The following is a 17,490-nucleotide window of genomic DNA, read 5'->3' on the forward strand; positions in this document are numbered from 1 at the left end:
TCAATGGAACTCTGTAATTTTAGTTGTACAACACAGATCTAATGTTACAAATGTGTTTTGAAACAATACAGAGCTGTGGATGACAGACTAAGAAGATTGCAGTCATGCCATTTAAGCATGTTTCGAATAACTGAGTATTTAGAAATGTGTAAGGAATACCAATCAAAATTAATTTTAAGGCTAACTTGAAATCCCTTTGTCCAATGCACTCACTTTTAAAAATAACTGATACACGTGTTTCGGATACAATAACATCCAGTACATTTACATCATCCTATTTCTGTGTCAAATGCTTTGTCAAACATTTACCTTTTGTCCTAACATAATGATGCAAACCTATTAAACATTTCAAGTGTCATCAAGCCTGTTAAGTGGTGTCATTACAAATACTCTGTGAGGAAAGTCATTGCTTATGCAATGCCAGTGCCCAGTTATAATCCAATGTGATGACTTTACATCTCATTTCAGATGAAACTAATCTATTTGTCTGGTCAGCTCACGATGCACATAGACAATCTGCATGTCCAAAATGTAAATTGAACAATAAATCACAGACAACCTTGACATGTCCAGTGAATTGACATGTGAGCCAGAATTGTACATTGCCCTACCGTCGGCTTTTATGCCAAGTAGAGGCTTGGGAAGTGGAAGTGTTTTATGAAGCCCGCCTGAGTCATACATTTTGCATTTTGTATTTGGCTAGGATAAGCATGAGATAGTTCACTTTATGTATGATTCAACTGACCCACGAGGGAGCTTTTATCAAACCAAGTTTATTTAAGAATATAATTAAGATGTATTGGAAGAAATTTAGCAAGAACTTATATCAATTACAAACACAAAACAAACAAGCATGATAATGTATATCTCTTAATAAATACAAATACACTGTCCCAACCAAAACCAAAATTTCACATAGACAAAAGACCCTTTCCACAGGTTTAACATAACATAGACTAGCGCTAACATGATACTGGGATCTAGTTGAATTCTGCACACAAATGCTCTTGAGATACAGAACAGTTTGAAGACAAAGCAGCTTCCCAAAACACCGGAGAGACTCTGGTCCAGCTCACAATCAGAGCAGGTTTTCACCCTTCAGGAAAACAAGATCTTGTTTTTAGCTAACCAACTGAATTTTCAAAACAACAGGGGGAAAGGGAAAAGATTTCCCTTTAGCTTGCTGTCCCTTCTAAAACTAAAAACTCAAACCTACTGCTTCATACTGAAACTGAAAAATGAATCCCTGTCACCTGACCTGCCCACAGTTTTTTCTCCTCCCAACATTGACATCACCTAAGGCTGTGAGCATGAATTCAAAAAAAACTCTTAAAGGTACACTAACAACACATTTTGAACTGACATTTTCTGGCTGTCAGTTACACAGGCTCCCAGGAGACCCTTCATGGACCCCTGGGGATCCGCGAACTGTAGTTTGGGAACTCCTGCTCTAAGATGTGCATCCATCTCAGGGTGTTGGCTGACAGAGTGCTTACAGGGATTTGAGTTCACCTACAACATTTCCATTATCCCTGGTGAAAGTAATCACAGATAATGTCCTTTATAATCAATAGAACAGAGGGCTAGCTGAGCTTCCAAGTGCAGTCATGTCCCACAGAGTGGCAAATACAACACTGGACACCAATGTGAACATTCAGTGAAGATTGAATGCAAAAACATACTATTTCTTCTACAATGAAGAAATACCACCAGTGAGATCAGCTGCAAAGTGAGGATGTGAAAAATGCTAGTGAATGCACGATCTGTGTATTATGCGGCTGCTATGCACTAGTAAAGTCCACTTTCTCTCCTGGGTGCTTAAAGCCAACCTCACCATCGCTGCAGGAATGTTCAATGTTTTTTCTGGCCACCATAATGGCTCTGTTTTTGAACTTACTCAGGCCTTTGATATCTGCTGCACCACTGCTGCTCTGGGATCTTTCCCTTTTATTGTGCATGATCTTGTCCTGCGTAAAGAGAGGATGTAAAGCAATACACATGGCAGGACAGATGGGAAGGATGACTGGGATCTGTGGGTAGTTACTGGAGCCATGAACAGAATAAGGACATGATGAGCAGAAGGGATGAAGCCAGATGGAGATGTGAGTGTATATGAGAGGGAAAGAGTGGTGGTGTCCATTAAGCTGGCAGTGATTGAGGTTCCTGTTGAATGTGTGATGGCCTTGTGAGTTGAGAATGTTGAGATGGTTGACATATTCTGGTGGAGCGGATGAGATCAGTCCACCTCTTTCTGCACTGGATGGCCAACTACTTCTGGCAGCGTTAGCACAGACCACCGCTGCTACCAGCTGCCAAGCCAAATTCATAGCGTTACCAGTAGGCACTCCATGATGTCCAATAAGGCAGTCAGGAGAGGCATTCTGACACCTGGAGGTAGCACTCTTCTTAGGTTTTGGGGCCATCTCTTCAAGGAAGCTGGCCTGGGCTTCAAGCACTGGGAACCGAGTACATGGCTGCAATTTAAATATGATTCCCAGAGTGTGTAACAGCATGGTGGGCAAATCAGAGGTCACTCTCCAGTGTGTTTCCTGGGCCTGATTTTTTTTTTATTATTCATTTTACAGACTGTGAGCATTGCTGGCTGGGTCACATTTATTGCTTGTCCCTAGTTGCCTTCCATTGCAGAAGATATTCGAGCGTCAAACATACGTGGAAGTCACATGTAGTCCAGACCAAGAAAGAGCGCAGATTTCCTTCCCAGGGCGATATTAGTGATTCCCGATGGGTACCATGTCTTTATAAAGCGCTTAAGCAAAATCTATCAACCTCTGATTTAAATTTAACAGTTGGCCGAGCATTACAACACAGCAACACAGCACGGGAAACAGGCCCTTCGGCCCATCGAGCCCGCGCCACCGTCCCATTGTCTCAGTGACCTATTCATGATTTTAGTCTACGCCTAATGTGCGAGGATCAGGGAGGTCCAATATAGGGACAATTTGTTACCCAATCAATCAGCCTAAAAGCACATCTTTGGAATGTGGGAGGAAACCGGAGCACCCGGAGGAAACCCACGCAACCACGGGGAGAACGTGCAAACTCCCACAGACACAGGCCCAAATCCATGTGTCCGCACAGCAACAGAGATAGTCTCTGAGCTGTCATGTTGCCCTCGAGATGGTCCAGTTTAAGCACACTAACGACATGAAGCAATAGGCAACTCCCGAAGCAACGTCCAAGAGCAGCCCACTACAACCTGCCGCATGCATGCCCCTTGCTGGTCAACAAGGTGGATTTAAATGCCTGTGGAGACAAAAAATTTCATTATTAAACAGGCAAAGACTGTAACATCCCTGAGGCAAAAACGTAATCCCAATCCCGGTGAGTGTGAGAGTGTGAGTGAGAGTAAGTGTGTTGAGAGTGAGAGAGTGTCTTTGGATGAGAGTGAGTGTGGATGTGAGTGTGTGAGAGAGTAAGTGAATGTATAGGAGAGAGTTAGTGTGGGAGTGAGTGTGTGAGAGAGAGTGAGTGTATGTGGCTTTGAATGGTTCTGCTATATTTGCAAATAAATTCCTACTTTAATCTGAAGTGCAAATTAACACATTGGTCTCAAATTCCTGGCCGTGATTCTCCCAAAAGTGCTGAATTGACAGCAAAATTAGTCTAGATCGCGACAGTTCTGACAGTTCAGCTTCTCACCCGAATCTCCGCACTCTGTGCACTGCAGAGGGTGCAGTCAGGAATCTCATTTAAAACTCGGGGGCAGAGCCTATTTGCACCAGAGTCTGATAGCTCTGGTACTCTGTGCATGTCCAGGGACTCCAAACTGTCAAACTCCCGTTTGCTGGCCAGCTCGATTGCTAGTCAGGCCGGGAACCCCGCAATGCTGCCCCTCCAGACCCCCCCAACGACCCAATCGTGGCCCCCACAACCTGTCCCAGAGTGCCCCGATGTCCGGGTCCCACCCCCACCAGTGGTGATCCCCTTGCCGCCCTCACCCCAGCAGACACCAACTCCCTGCGCTGACCCCCTCCAGGGTCAGTCACCCCAGAGGCAGAGTTCCCTCTGGCAGACTACCCTCCCTCCCCCTCCAGCGTGCCCCCAACCGCTGCTCTCCCTCCATCCCAGACCGATCCCAATGCAGAGTGGCAGGAGGACTGTCCACACCCACCGATTGTCCCTAGGCTTTGCCCACAATTGGCCCCACCCCCTTGGCACTATCCGATGCCCAATTGGCAATGCCAAGGTGCACCTTGGGCATGTGCACTTTGGCCCTTGGGTAGTGCCGGGGGCACAAGCAGGCACTGCCAAGGTGCCCATGCCCAGGAGGCAGCATGCGACGGTGCAGAGGGACCTCGGGGTCCTTGTGCATGAGTCGCAAAAACCCAGCTTGCAGGTGCAGCAGGTGGTCAGGAAGGTGAATGGGATGCTGGCCTTCATAGCGAGGGGGATTGAATATAAAAGTAGGGAGGTCTTGCTGCAGCTGTATAGGGCATTGGTGAGGCCGCAGCTGGAGTACTGTGTGCAGTTTTGGTCGCCGCACTTACGCAAGGATATTTTGGCCTTGGAGGGAGTGCAGAGGAGGTTTACTACGCTGATACCGGAGTTGAGGGGGTTGAACTATGAGGAGAGGCTGAGTAGACTGGGCTTGTACTCGTTAGAGTTTAGAAGAATGAGGGGAGATCTCATTGAGACATATGAGATGATGAATGGGATGGATAGGATTGAGGTGGAGAGGCTCTTCCCGCTCAGAAAGGACAGTAGGACTAGAGGGCACAGCGTCAAGATAAAGGGGGGGGCGGTTTAGAACGGAGTGGAGGAGGAACTTCTTCACTCAAAGGGTGGTGAATCTCTGGAATTCTCTGCCCGTTGAAGTGGTGGAGGCTACCTCGCTCAATATTTTTAAGACGCGGGTTGATAGGTTTTTGATAGGCAAGGGGACTAAGGGTTATGGGGAGAGGGCGGGAATGTGGAACTGAGCCACAACAGATCAGCCATGATCTTATTGAATGGCGGGGCAGGCTCGAGGGGCTAGATAGCCTACTCCTGCTCCTGTTTCTTATGTTCTTATGTTCTTATGAGGCACCACACCCCCAACATACAACCCCCCGGAGGGCTCTGACTTCCTCCCCCCCTTCATTGACATAGGGTCTCCCATTAGTTCCCGAACATGGGAGCGGAATGAAGTACTCCTGCGGGGTGGGAGATTCGATCGAGACCTGAAAAGTCCCGATAATTAACTTATCTACATATTTAAAATAGATTTTAAAAAGATTTAAATTACTCACTTGCCTTCCTGCCAGTTCCCAGCATGGTCTGGCGGGCGACTTCTCGCCAGCCCTGGGAGATGCACATGCATTCCCCACACAAATCCCTGTTCAAGGCTGCAGACATCCAGCTGGACCCTCCAGAAAGGTGGCGAGCGCGGGTGGGAGAATCGCGGCCCTTGTCTCTGCTAATTTAGGAAGGGGGGGTTGACCTGGTTAAAATAAATATGGATAACACCTTTGAAACAGTGAAGTGAAAAATGTCAAACATGTTAAGCATTTATAGTCTAGTGTCCAACAGTGTAATTACGATGCCTTCAATACTCAAAACAACTGTGCAAAGTAATGTAGGCATTGTAAAAAAAGTTACATCATTGAAAACTGCAGCTGCTTCAGCACCTGTGGAGATTTATTTTGAGATTTGATGCAAAGGCAAATACTGCACTTTGTTCGGCTGTGAGTGTGACATGTGACAGGTGTTCTGTTGTTGTCACCTGCTATCACTGGGTCTCACACACCGCAAGAATTTGCTGCCAGCTAAGATTTTATCTGACAACCCACTTAGAACGCGTGTACCACGGGAAGCCTATTTACATTGTTCCGTGTGGCTGTTAGCCTTCTCTGTAGAACAACACCAAGCTTTAAACTAAAGATAAATAACTGTTGGCAAACAAAACAGCAATTCTCCAAAAGAAAGAGAAGAAAGAAATTCTGCAAATTAAACACCTTTCCAAATGTCTAGTTTCACATCTGAATGTTATGCTTTACATTGTCATCTATACGGCATTCATTGTACAATCTGGACATCTTACCAACATTACTGCAAATTCTCACCATAATAGAATAATGTTATTTATTTGACTCAACGAATGTCTTATGGTTAGTATTTTAGTTTCAGTTCAGACTTGTGGAGGATCTCAGCCAGGGTGCCAGTTGTTAAGTGTACATCATTTGGGTGTTAACTGTATTAAGGAGGGAGGTTTTAACTAAAGACTCAGTAAAGTTAACTTCCATAATCAGCTACGACTTGGTAATGGAGTATGCTTGCCTAAAAGTGGAAGCTGGAAAGTACAAAGTTACTTTTTTTCCCTTCTGACCCAAAACTAAATCCTAGAGACTGCCGTGGAAAATAATAAAAGATAAAGCACATTTATATCAGCAGATGTAATGTAGATGCAGTGGCACAATGGTTAACACTGGTGCCTTACACTGTCAGGGATTCGGGTTCAATTCCGGCCTCAGGTCACTGTCTGTGTGGAGTTCGCACATTTTCCCCGTGTCTGCGTGGATTTCCTCTGGGTGCTCTGGTTTTGTCACAGTCCAAAGACATGCGGGTTAGGTTGATTGGCCATGCTAAATTGCTCTTTAGATGAAAACGAAATCTAAAAATAAAATATTTTCCAAGATGAATAGTACTCAGTTGGATGATGATGAAGTTTTTAACTCTCTAGTAGAGTTCCTAGATGCAATCTACAATAAAGATGTCCTGTCAAACGCCTATGAGGTCTGCTCAGAATTGGATGGCTTTTGGAAAAATGGATGACCATTCCATTGGAAGAGAGTATCAAGGACTTCAACAAATTGTGCAGAATATTGACAATGGTCAATTGGGATTCCTGGATTGGTATTAGAGTTCATATTATTACATTTTGCTAAGTTATCTAATGTGGATAAGCAAATGGTCCGAACTGGCATTCCATTCTCAGAGGAGGAGACTCTGTTGGATCAGATATCCGCTGCCTTAAAAGAAAAATTCCTGGGGAAACAGTCATTGCCTTCAGACTTCATGGAACAAATGAGGAATTCCACAACGATATGAAAATAGCAGGCTCGATGGTTCCCAGATTTTGAAGCATTTTGGATATCGAGTGCAGTTGTCAGGATAATGGAAGAATTAAAGACAGGCAGAGTGATAACAAAAGCAGCTGCAGAAAATCCAATTATATCAGCAGAGAACAAAATTGGAATAGTAATAATGAATGAATGAGTCTCAGGAATGCCCAAGGAGAAGTTAAAGGATGCTATAGATACGATTCTAAGCATCATTCTGAGGCAAATTTCCCAGAACAAAGAGAATGTTTCAAATGATACATGAAGAAAAATAGTTCTGAGGAAGCAGATAAAGGAAATGATGAATATGAACATGTTGAAATAAGTTTTAATCTTGTGATTACTGTATTCATTGCTGACTCCTTTAATTCTGCAATTTTAGATACTATATGCACTTCAACGTAATACAGGATAGATTGGCAAAAATGCTATAGTGATTCACTAATTACTGATGATCAACACATACACTATACAAATAATATTTGCTTTAGGTTTTATTATATCAATTCACTGGGATCACCCAAGAGCGTTAATTCCATATAAAAAAAGCTGGAATAAATCTTTTTTTTAGCACGGATATGGGCCAGAATTTTCTTACCGTTCACACCAGTGGTATCTTCTGGTCTGCCAACACTGCACCCACACCATTGGTTTCCCAGAGATGAGAAGTATATACAACGGGAAACTCCATTTACAATGGTGGGACCAGGAAAATTCTATTGGCAGCCAAGTTGAGGGGGCACCTCCACTGCAGAGTGTACAGGAAATACATGTTATAGTTTCTAATGAAAAGCTGGGAAAGTAATCTTCAAAATCTTTTTGTCTCTTTTTACGACACATTCATGGAACTGTATATCAACTGCTATAAACACTGTGTTTCTGCAGGATGGTACTTTGCAGGGAGAAATATTTCTGAAATTGCCTGAAGAGGCAACAGATATGGAAGGAACTCAATAGGAATTAAACAAATGCGTCTCTACATTGACAGGTTTTATTAAGAGGCACTATATAAAACAAGTTCTTATTGTATTGTCCCTTTTATCTGTGACTACGCAGTTAAAACCATTAATGAGTTCATTTATATGCAGCAGGGCTATTCCAGTATGAGTACTTCTCTGCCTGTAGATTCTAGAGGAGTGAGAGTTCAAATTGAGCCTGGGCCCCTGGTGCTGTGAGGTAGCTGCTGTGCCACTCCTCTGTGTAGGTTAGGGAGTTAGTAGGGTAAATACACGGGGTTACAGGGATAGGGCCTGGGTAAGATGTTTTATTGGAGAGTCGGCACAGATTCTATGGACTGAATGATCTCCTTCTGCACCGTCGGAATTCTATGATTCTATTTCTTCCTGCTTCTTAACTCATCTCTCACTCTCCTGCTCTAAAAAATTCTTATCTGAATCTCAAAATCATGGAACTCCATATTTCACAATGTCTTACCTTCCTACTACAATCTTCATTCATCTTAGCCCCTGAACTAACTTCACTTTGTTTCTTTTATTTTATTAAGAAGTGCATAGAAGTGCAGGGAATGATGGCCAAGTGGAATTATCGCCAGGCTCTTCATCCAGAAACTCAGCTGACGTTCTGGGGATCTGCAATGGGATGATGGAATTTGGATTCTTTTTTTAAATTTGGAATTATGAATTTACTGATGACCATGAAACCATTGTCAACTATCGGAAAAACCCAACTGGTTCACTCACGTCCTTTAGGAAAGGAAATTTGCTATCCATACCTGGTCTGGCCTATGTGTGATTCCAAAACCACAACAATTTTGTTGACTCTCAACTGCCCTCTTAAATGGCACAATGGTTAGCACTACTGCCTCATAGCGCTGAAGTCCCGGGTTCAATTCCAGGCTTGGGTCACTGCCTGCGCGGAGTTTGCACATCTTGCCCATGTCTGCCTGGGTTTCCTCCCAGAGTCTGAAAGACGTGCTGGTTAGGTGCATTGACCATGCTAAATTCTCCCTCAGTGTACCCGAACAGGCTCCGGAGTGTGGCAATTAGGGAATTTTCACTATAACTTCATTGCAGTATTAATGTAAGCCTGCTTATGACACTAATAAATAAATTAAACTTAATGAGAACCATGCAGACAATTCAGAGATCCAATTCTTACAACTGGAATTTTCCCTATGACAGAGTTCCAGCTGAGTGGAACTTCTCCCTGGCCTTCTGAATCCATCCCAAATCTTCATCTTGGGTTGTTTGTCACAACTAATGTAAGAAGTCTCACAACACCAGGTTAAAGTCCTACAGATTTATTCGGTAGCACAAGCCATTAGCTTTTGGAGCTCTGCCCCTTCATCAGGTGACTGGTAGTTCTGTTCACAAACAGGGCATATAAAGACACAAACTCAATTTACAAAATAATGGTTGGAATGCGAGTCTTTACAGGTAATCAAGTCTTAAAGGTACAGACAATGTGAGTGGACAGAGAGTTAAGACAGGTTAAAGAGATGTGTCTTGTCTCCAACCAGGACAATTAGTGAGATTTTGCAAGCCCAGGCAAGTCATAAGAGTTACAGATAGTGTGACATGAGTCCAAGATCCCGGTTGAGGCTGTCCTCGTGTGCGGAACTTGGCCATCAGTCTCTGCTCAGTGATTCTGCATTGTCGTGTGTCATGAAGGCTGCCTTGGAGAACGTTTACCCAAAGATCAGAGGCTGAATGCCCGTGACTGCTGAAGTGTTTCCCAACAGAAGAGAACATCTTGCCTGGTGATTGTCGAGCAGTGTTCATTCATCCATTGTCATAGCATCTGCATTGTCTCCCCAATGTACCATGACTCGGGACATTCTTTCCTGCAGAGAATCAGATAGACAATGTTGGCCGAGTTGCAAAAGTATGTACTGTGTACCTGGTGGATGGTGTTCTCATGTGAGATGATGTCATCCATGTCTACCGTGTCCCGTGTTTGTCATCTGAGGAGGTTGATGCAGTTTTTCGCTGTGGCGCTTTGGAACTGTCGATCGATGAGTCAAGTGCCATATCCTGTTCTTATAAGGGCATCTTTCAGCTTCTGGAGGTGTCTGTTGCAAACATGGGACATGGCGAACAGAGTACCCTTTGTCGTTGACTCTTCCAGTCGGGGAACACTTCAGCGGTCATGGGCATTCAGCCTCTGATCTTCGGGCAAGCATTCGCCAAGGCAGCCTTCATGACACACGACAACACAGATTAGCTGAGCAGAGACTGATGGCCAAGTTCCACTCACATGAGGATGGCCCCAACCGGGATCTTGGGTCCATGTCACACTATCTGTAACCCCCACAACTTGCCTGGGCTTGCAAAATCTCATTAACCGTCCTGTCTGGAGACAATACACATCTCTTTAACCTGTGCTTAACCCTCTCTCCACTCACATTGTCTGTACCTTTAAGACTTGATTACCTGTAAAGACTCGCATTCCAACCATTATTTTGTAAATTGAATTTGTGTCTTTATATGCCCTGTTTGTGAACAGAATTCCCACTCACCTGATGAAGGAGCAGTGCTCTGAAAGCTTGTGATTTGTGCTACCAAATAAACCTGTTGGACTTTTACCTGGTGTTGTGAGACTTCTTACTGTGCTTACCCCAGTTCAACACCGACATTTCCACATCATGGCCACAAGTAATGCCAGGGAGCTTCTGGCAAGACTCCTGCTGTCATGAGGCCAATCCCAATACTGTTGCAGATAGGAACAACGTAGTCACAGCAGAAGAGAAGTGCTTATTAAACAATAAGATATAAGATCTTCGACAGGTAAGTGGAAGCACTGAATGAAGGGAGAAAAAGCTGAAAAGAGGTTCTCTTCTTCCACTGAAGAATCTTATGAATTACCACAGCTTCCTGGGCCTACCATCGCCTTCCACACAGTGATCTTAGAAAGTAGGTATGGGCAAAATGTGAATTATCAGCCCATGTGAACACACAGAAAAGTTTCTATTTGCAGAGAAATAGCTTAAAGAGTTCATTGCTAAGAAGAAGAATCACTAAAAGGCCTAAGTGATATACAATGACCATGTAACACAAGAGCGTATTGGTTCATACATTTTAATAAGTGATTCTATCCAATGTAATAATAAAGCTGCTTCAGATGCTACGAACTTCCAGAATATTTTGCTTTTAGTTCAAATTTCCAGCATTTTCTTTATCAGTTTCTCAATATAATTATTCCTTTCTGGAGAATTGATAATGTGGGAAGTGATTTGATATGATGCTTGTGCTTTTTTATCTTGACAAATTTTGTTTTCATTGGTGAGGGATGTTAAATTGATAAAGCAGGCACTCCAAGAGGCAGAATCAAGAATCCAAAAGTCGAACAAGTCTAATCCTGTGCAGCCAGCTTTGTACTTATTATGAGACGTCAAACTCCATCTTTTACTTATCTGCGCTTGAATCCCATGACTTGACTAGTCACTTGTGTGGGTTTACTGTGACATAAATGAAGCTAGTTTGAGCTTGGTACTATTATTAGTGGCAAATTTGGTTCAGTGGTCGTACTTTCACCTTCAAACAAGGGGATTGTGGGGACCTAGTCCCACGGCAGAGCATAAATTCCAACCTGTCACTTCAGTGCAGCACTGAAGGAGAGCTGCACTGTCAGGGATGCTGCTTTTCAGATGATACATTAAACTGAATCTCCGGACAGAATTTTACGAGAATGATTCTAAATGTCCAATTAGTGTGAAACTGGGAGAGTTGCAGAGCTATTTTTTGGGAAAGTTTTCACACCCAATCTTTTGCAGAAAGTGCATAGATAAATGGTCCAGACCATTTTGAGCTACTGCTGGCTTAATTCGCCAGCCAGCCTGCAGAGGGAGCTATTGTTCTTGCACAGAGCACTGATTCTGCACATGCGCAATTGCAGCAGCAGAGGTCTGACAGACAGATCGCGAGTGCCACACCACATGGAATGCAGCTCCAAGCCCTCCACCACCCAGACCAATGGCTCCCCCAATGATCATGATGTAGAACAGACTCCCACGCGCATCCTATACTGATTGCCTGCAGAGCGGCAGCGGGCCCCCCTTCACCCTGATCAGATCGCAGGCAGAGTGGCAGCAGGCCCCCTGCCTCTCTGATCAGGCCACCCCTTCAAGCCTTGCCTTGTAGGCTCTGCCACCGTAAGCCCGGTCTCCATGGGCCCCACCGCCAATAGGCCCCACCCCTGGCACTGGTGGGCGGTGGCACCTGGTGGAGGCATTACTGAGATGTCACGCTGGAAGTGCCAAGATGCCAGGCTGGCACAGCCCGACTGGCACTGACCAAGAGACACCCCACCTTGCCTTCAGTCTCCTCAGGAGGCCTCACTGACTTCCGGTGAGGTCAACATGACTGTTTCCCAGTCATGGGAGCAGGAGCTCTCCCAATGAGGCCATAAAGCCAAGTGAGCCGAGACGATAGAGCGTTGAACTCACTAATACCATGTAAATAAAGATTAAAATAAATTTGAATAATTTATTCAGCCTCTTACCCATTTCCAGCCATAGGCAGACCTCACCAGAAATCCAACTCTCATATGGTTGTGGGAGCTGGGAAATTCAGCATGATCCTGATTTCTCAGCTCTCACACGATTTTACCAGCTTGCACCACCCATCAATGCGTGCCCTCTATATTTCCTGTCCAACAAGCATAAAGGATCCCATAGCTTTTATTTTGAAGAAGAGTAGGGACATCCCCCCCCCCCCTTGTCCTGACTAATATTCATCCTTCAATCAATGGCAGTAAAATAGGTTATCTGGTCCTTATCACATGGCTGTTTGTGGGCTTTTACTGTGTACAGATTAGCTGTTGCATTTCCTGTATTATAGCAGTGACCGCACTTTTACTTTCTATATTTCCATAGTTCTTGGGGCTGAATGGATCAAGGGACATGGGGGGGAAGGTGGGATCAGGGTATGGAATTTGATGATCAGGCAGGATCAAAATGAATGGCAGAGCTGGACTGAAGGGTCAAATGGCCTACTCCTACTTCTAATTTCTATTTTTCTATGACTACACTTCAACTCATAGGCAACTGTAAAGCTGTTTGGGATGTTCTGAGATTGTGACTGGTGTTATGTCAATGCAAGTTGTTCTTTTATTTTATCGGCTGTCTCATTCAATACTACACAAAGGGCGGAATTATTCCGTTCCGCCTCCATGGGAATTGTAGCAGCCGGGACACAGGCCATGAAAGGTCCGTTGACCTCAGGTGGGATTTTCCAGCAAGGCGCGCGTGGCCGGAAAATCTCATCCAAAGTATTAAAAGATTATTGTACCCATGAAAACCATATCCCAATCGACATCAAGTTTATTTATTTATTCATCAGAAGTAGGCTTACATTAACATTGCGGTGAAGTTACTGTGAAAATACCCACACTCCTGTGCCTGTTCAGGTACACTGAGGGAGAATTCAGCCTTTAACCAGCACATCTTTCTGATTGTGAGAAGAAACCAGAGCACCTGAAGGAAACCCATGCAGACATGGGGAGAATGTGCAAACTCCACACTAGGATATTATTAAACCAGAAAGAATGCAGAAAAAATTTACCAGGATGCTACCGGGACTCGATAGTTTGAGTTATAAAGAGTGGCTGGATAGAGTGGGGCTTTTTTCTCTGGAGTATAGGAGGGGTGACCTTATAGAGGCCTATAAAATAATGAGGGACATAGGTAAAGTAGATAGTCAATATCTTTTCCCAAAGGTAGGGCAGTCTAAAACTAGAGGGCATAGGTTTAATGTGAGCGGGGAGAAATACAAAAGTGTCCAGAGGGGCAATTGTTTCACACAGAGGGTGGTGCGTGTCTGGAACAAGCTGCCAGAGATGGTAGCAGAGGCAGGTACAATTTTGTCTTTCAAAAAGTATTTAGTTAGTTACATGGATAAAATGGGTACAGGGGGATATGGACCAAATGTGGACAATTAGGATTAGCTTAGGGTTTAAAAAAAAGGTAGGCAAGGACAAGTTGGGCCGAAGGGCCTATTTCCACGCTATGAAGCTCCGTGACTCTATGAGAGTGACCCAAACTGGGAATCGAACCCGAGAATCAGGGAATCGAAGCCTGGCACTGAGAGGCAGCTATGCCAACCATTGTGCCGCCATGCTGTCCCATGCCACTGTGCAGCCCCATGCTGTGGGATTACGTTTTACTTTGGATTTCCACTTGTGAAATTTAAGAAAATGCAGCAAATGCATCCTAGGTGTGTTAGTGCAAATGGGCTGGAATGAGTTATAAATGTGGGAGTCTAAGTCCTCAAGGACCATAAAGTGACCAGGAAGTCCAGAACTCGGTGCTGTTTTAAATTCCTTCCATATCACTAGGTGTCCAGGAGGTGTGCACCTTAGGGGTCATGGATTTTTAGCCCGAGATAATGCAACATTAGTTACTTAGTTGCTCACTAACTTATTGATTAAAGCACATCCTATAGCAACACATTTGAGTGCCATTCCGCTGATTCTCAGAGACACAAGGAAAATCCTGTGGCGGCAGAGGATAGGGAACTAAAACATGTCTCAGGGGCTTGTCATCCTGGGAGGGCTGAAAACATTTCTTGATATCAGGATAAGTGTGAACACTGTCAAACGCACAGTGATGGTTCATTAACTTGGATAGTCTGAGACACAAGGCAAAAATATATGTCGAAAGAAAAAGATAGCAACAGCCTAACAATCAGAGCAGACTCCTTATATAAAAATGTTGACAGACATAGATTTAAAAGCTACTTGAAATGCTGTAACCTGCAGTTTCTGGAAGGTGGAATTAAAGTGGACTGCTAGAATTTTGTATTTTCTTTTACGGTCAGTACAGGCTCAATGGGCTGAATGGTCTTTTTCTGTGCCATAAATTTTTGTGGTTCTATAGTGCTAATTATTTTTTTAAATTGATAGATTTTTAGAGGTTACATTTTTATAATTTAGATACTTAAAGACTATCCAATCACCTTCATAGCAATCATGGAATCATAGAATCCTTACAGTACAGAAAAAGGCCATTTGGCCCATCGAGTCTGCACTGACTCTCCGACAAAGGATCCCACCCTTTCCCGTAACCCCATGTGCCTACCCCATTAATCTTCCTAACCGACACATCTTGGGACACTACGGGGCAATTTCGCACTTCCAGTCCACCTAACCTGCACATCTTTGGAGGGTGGGAGGAAACCAGAGAACCACAGGAAACCCATGCAGACATAGAGAGAATATGCAAACCCCACACAAACTGTGATCTGAGGTTGGAAATGAACCTAGGTTCCTAGTGCGAATGAGAGTGAGGCATTCCATAAGGTTAAATGGAAAATATGAATTTGCTTCCGTTTGTTGAACAAAGTTCAAACTACCTCCAGAAGGCAATGAAACCTGCTCATTGTCATCTGAGTACTAACTGGTAAAAGCCACTAGGTGGAGGAGTTCATAACAAAATCTTACACCAAAGTACCGGCACTCAGCCAGGTTTGGTTCTGATGACAAATCTGAGGGCTTCACATGTTGTTAGTAACATTGCAAAGTTATTCTCACTGCCAGTGAAAAGCAAAGTAACAGGCACCCAATTTAACAGCGTAGAGAATGAAGCAGGACAGCTGCCTGGCACTGCCAGAGGTTCCTGCCGACTGCACAAAGCATTGCTGACAAACATGAGATAATGAGAACTGCTCCCGTGAGTGGAACTGCAGCAATACACTGAATGTCCTTGTTTATCTGTGTCTGTATTAACACCACCTTCATTAGAGTGGCTAAACCAATCCCAATGGCAACACTATTTGTTATTAATTGATAAATTGTATTTTAATTTATCTTACAGTTAATATACAGCATGTGCGATAAAGAAGAAAATAGAACTTAATGGTTCCTTGTTGAAATGTAGAGAAATAATAAATTGTAAATGTGAGCTTGAGCCATACTTACTATTTTCTTCCAATGTTAAAATGAAACGATATTAAAGCAATTACTTAAACACTTTGCCAAAACAGTTCAATCACCCACTTTAATTTAAACAACCATTAACACATTATCTGCTCATTATCCTGGCAGGGGAGAGTTAATGATCAGCAGGTTGATCTCCCAGGCTAGAGTAGAATCAAGGATCAGCATAGCCAATGAGGTCAAACCAAGGTGTCACCTGATGCAATTGTTCAAAGCTATCTCAGCCATCTTTTGGCTAATGCAAAGCATCAGATCAAGCCCAGGAAGGGGTGCAATGCCTCATCTTAAGAAGTCTCACAATACTAGTTAAATTCCAACAGGTTTATTTGGTAGCACAAGCCATTAGTTTTCAGAGAACTGCTCCTTCATCAGGTGATTGGGGTTGTGTTCTCAAACAGGCCATATATTAGAAACAAACTCAATCTACAAGATAATGGTTGGAATGTGAGTCTTTACAGATAATCAGTTCTTAAAGGTACAGACAATGTGAGTGGAGAGAGAATTAAGCACAGCTTAAAGAGATGTGTATTCTCTTCAGCCAAAACAGTTAGTGAGATTTTGCAAGCCCAGGCAAGTCGTGGGGGTTACAGGTAGTATAACGTGAACCCAAGGTCCCGGTTGAGGCCGTCCTGATGTGTGCGGACCTTGGCTATCAGTCTCTGCTCAGCGATTCTGCATTGTTGTGGAGGCTGCCTTGGAAAATGCTTACCCAAAAAGAGGCTGAATGCCCATGACTGCTGAAGTGCTCCCCAACAGGAAGTGAACACTCCTGCCTGGTGATTATCAAGATGTTCATCTTGTCAGCTTTAGTGTCCCTTTCATTTGGAACATGAATTTGATTTGATTTGAATTTTGTTTTTTTTTTGAATGTGCAAGATTTTTAAAGTGCATGGGATTGGGGCAAGTATAATGAGAAAGACAGAAAACTGGTTGGCAGAGAGGAAACAAAGAGTAGGAATTAATGGGTGCTTTTCAAATTGTCAGGCAATAACTAGTGGAGTGCCTCAGGGAATAAATAGTGTGCAATCAGCTATTCACAACATATATTAATGATTTGAATGATGGAACAAAATGTAACATTTCAAAGTTTGTAGATGATCCCAAGCTGGGTAGGAGGGTGAACTGTGACAAGGATGCAGAGATCGTTCAGAATGATCTGAACAGTTTGGTGAGTGGGTTAATCGATGCAGTGTAATTTGGATGAATGTGAGGTCAATCACTTTGGAAGCAAAAACAAGAAGGTAGGTTATACCTAAATGGCTGTAAATTGGGAGAGGGGAGTGTTCAATGGGACCTGGGCGTCCTTGTGCAATAGTTGCTAAAGATAAGCATGCAGGTGCAGCAGGCGGTAAAGAAGGTAAATGGTATGTTGACCTTCATTGCAAGAGATTTCGAGTACGGGAGCAGGGGTGTGTTGTTGCAATTATACAGGGCCTTGGTGAGGCCACACCAGAATATTGGGTGCACTTTTGGCCTCATTTTCTGAAGAAGTATGTTTTTGTTCTTGAGGGAGTGCAGTGAAGTTTTACCAGGCTGATTC

The sequence above is a fragment of the Carcharhinus amblyrhynchos genome, chromosome 8 (genome assembly GCF_965287045.1).
Source record: "Carcharhinus amblyrhynchos chromosome 8, sCarAmb.v2.hapA, whole genome shotgun sequence".
In the NCBI taxonomy this organism is placed as follows: domain Eukaryota; kingdom Metazoa; phylum Chordata; class Chondrichthyes; order Carcharhiniformes; family Carcharhinidae; genus Carcharhinus; species Carcharhinus amblyrhynchos.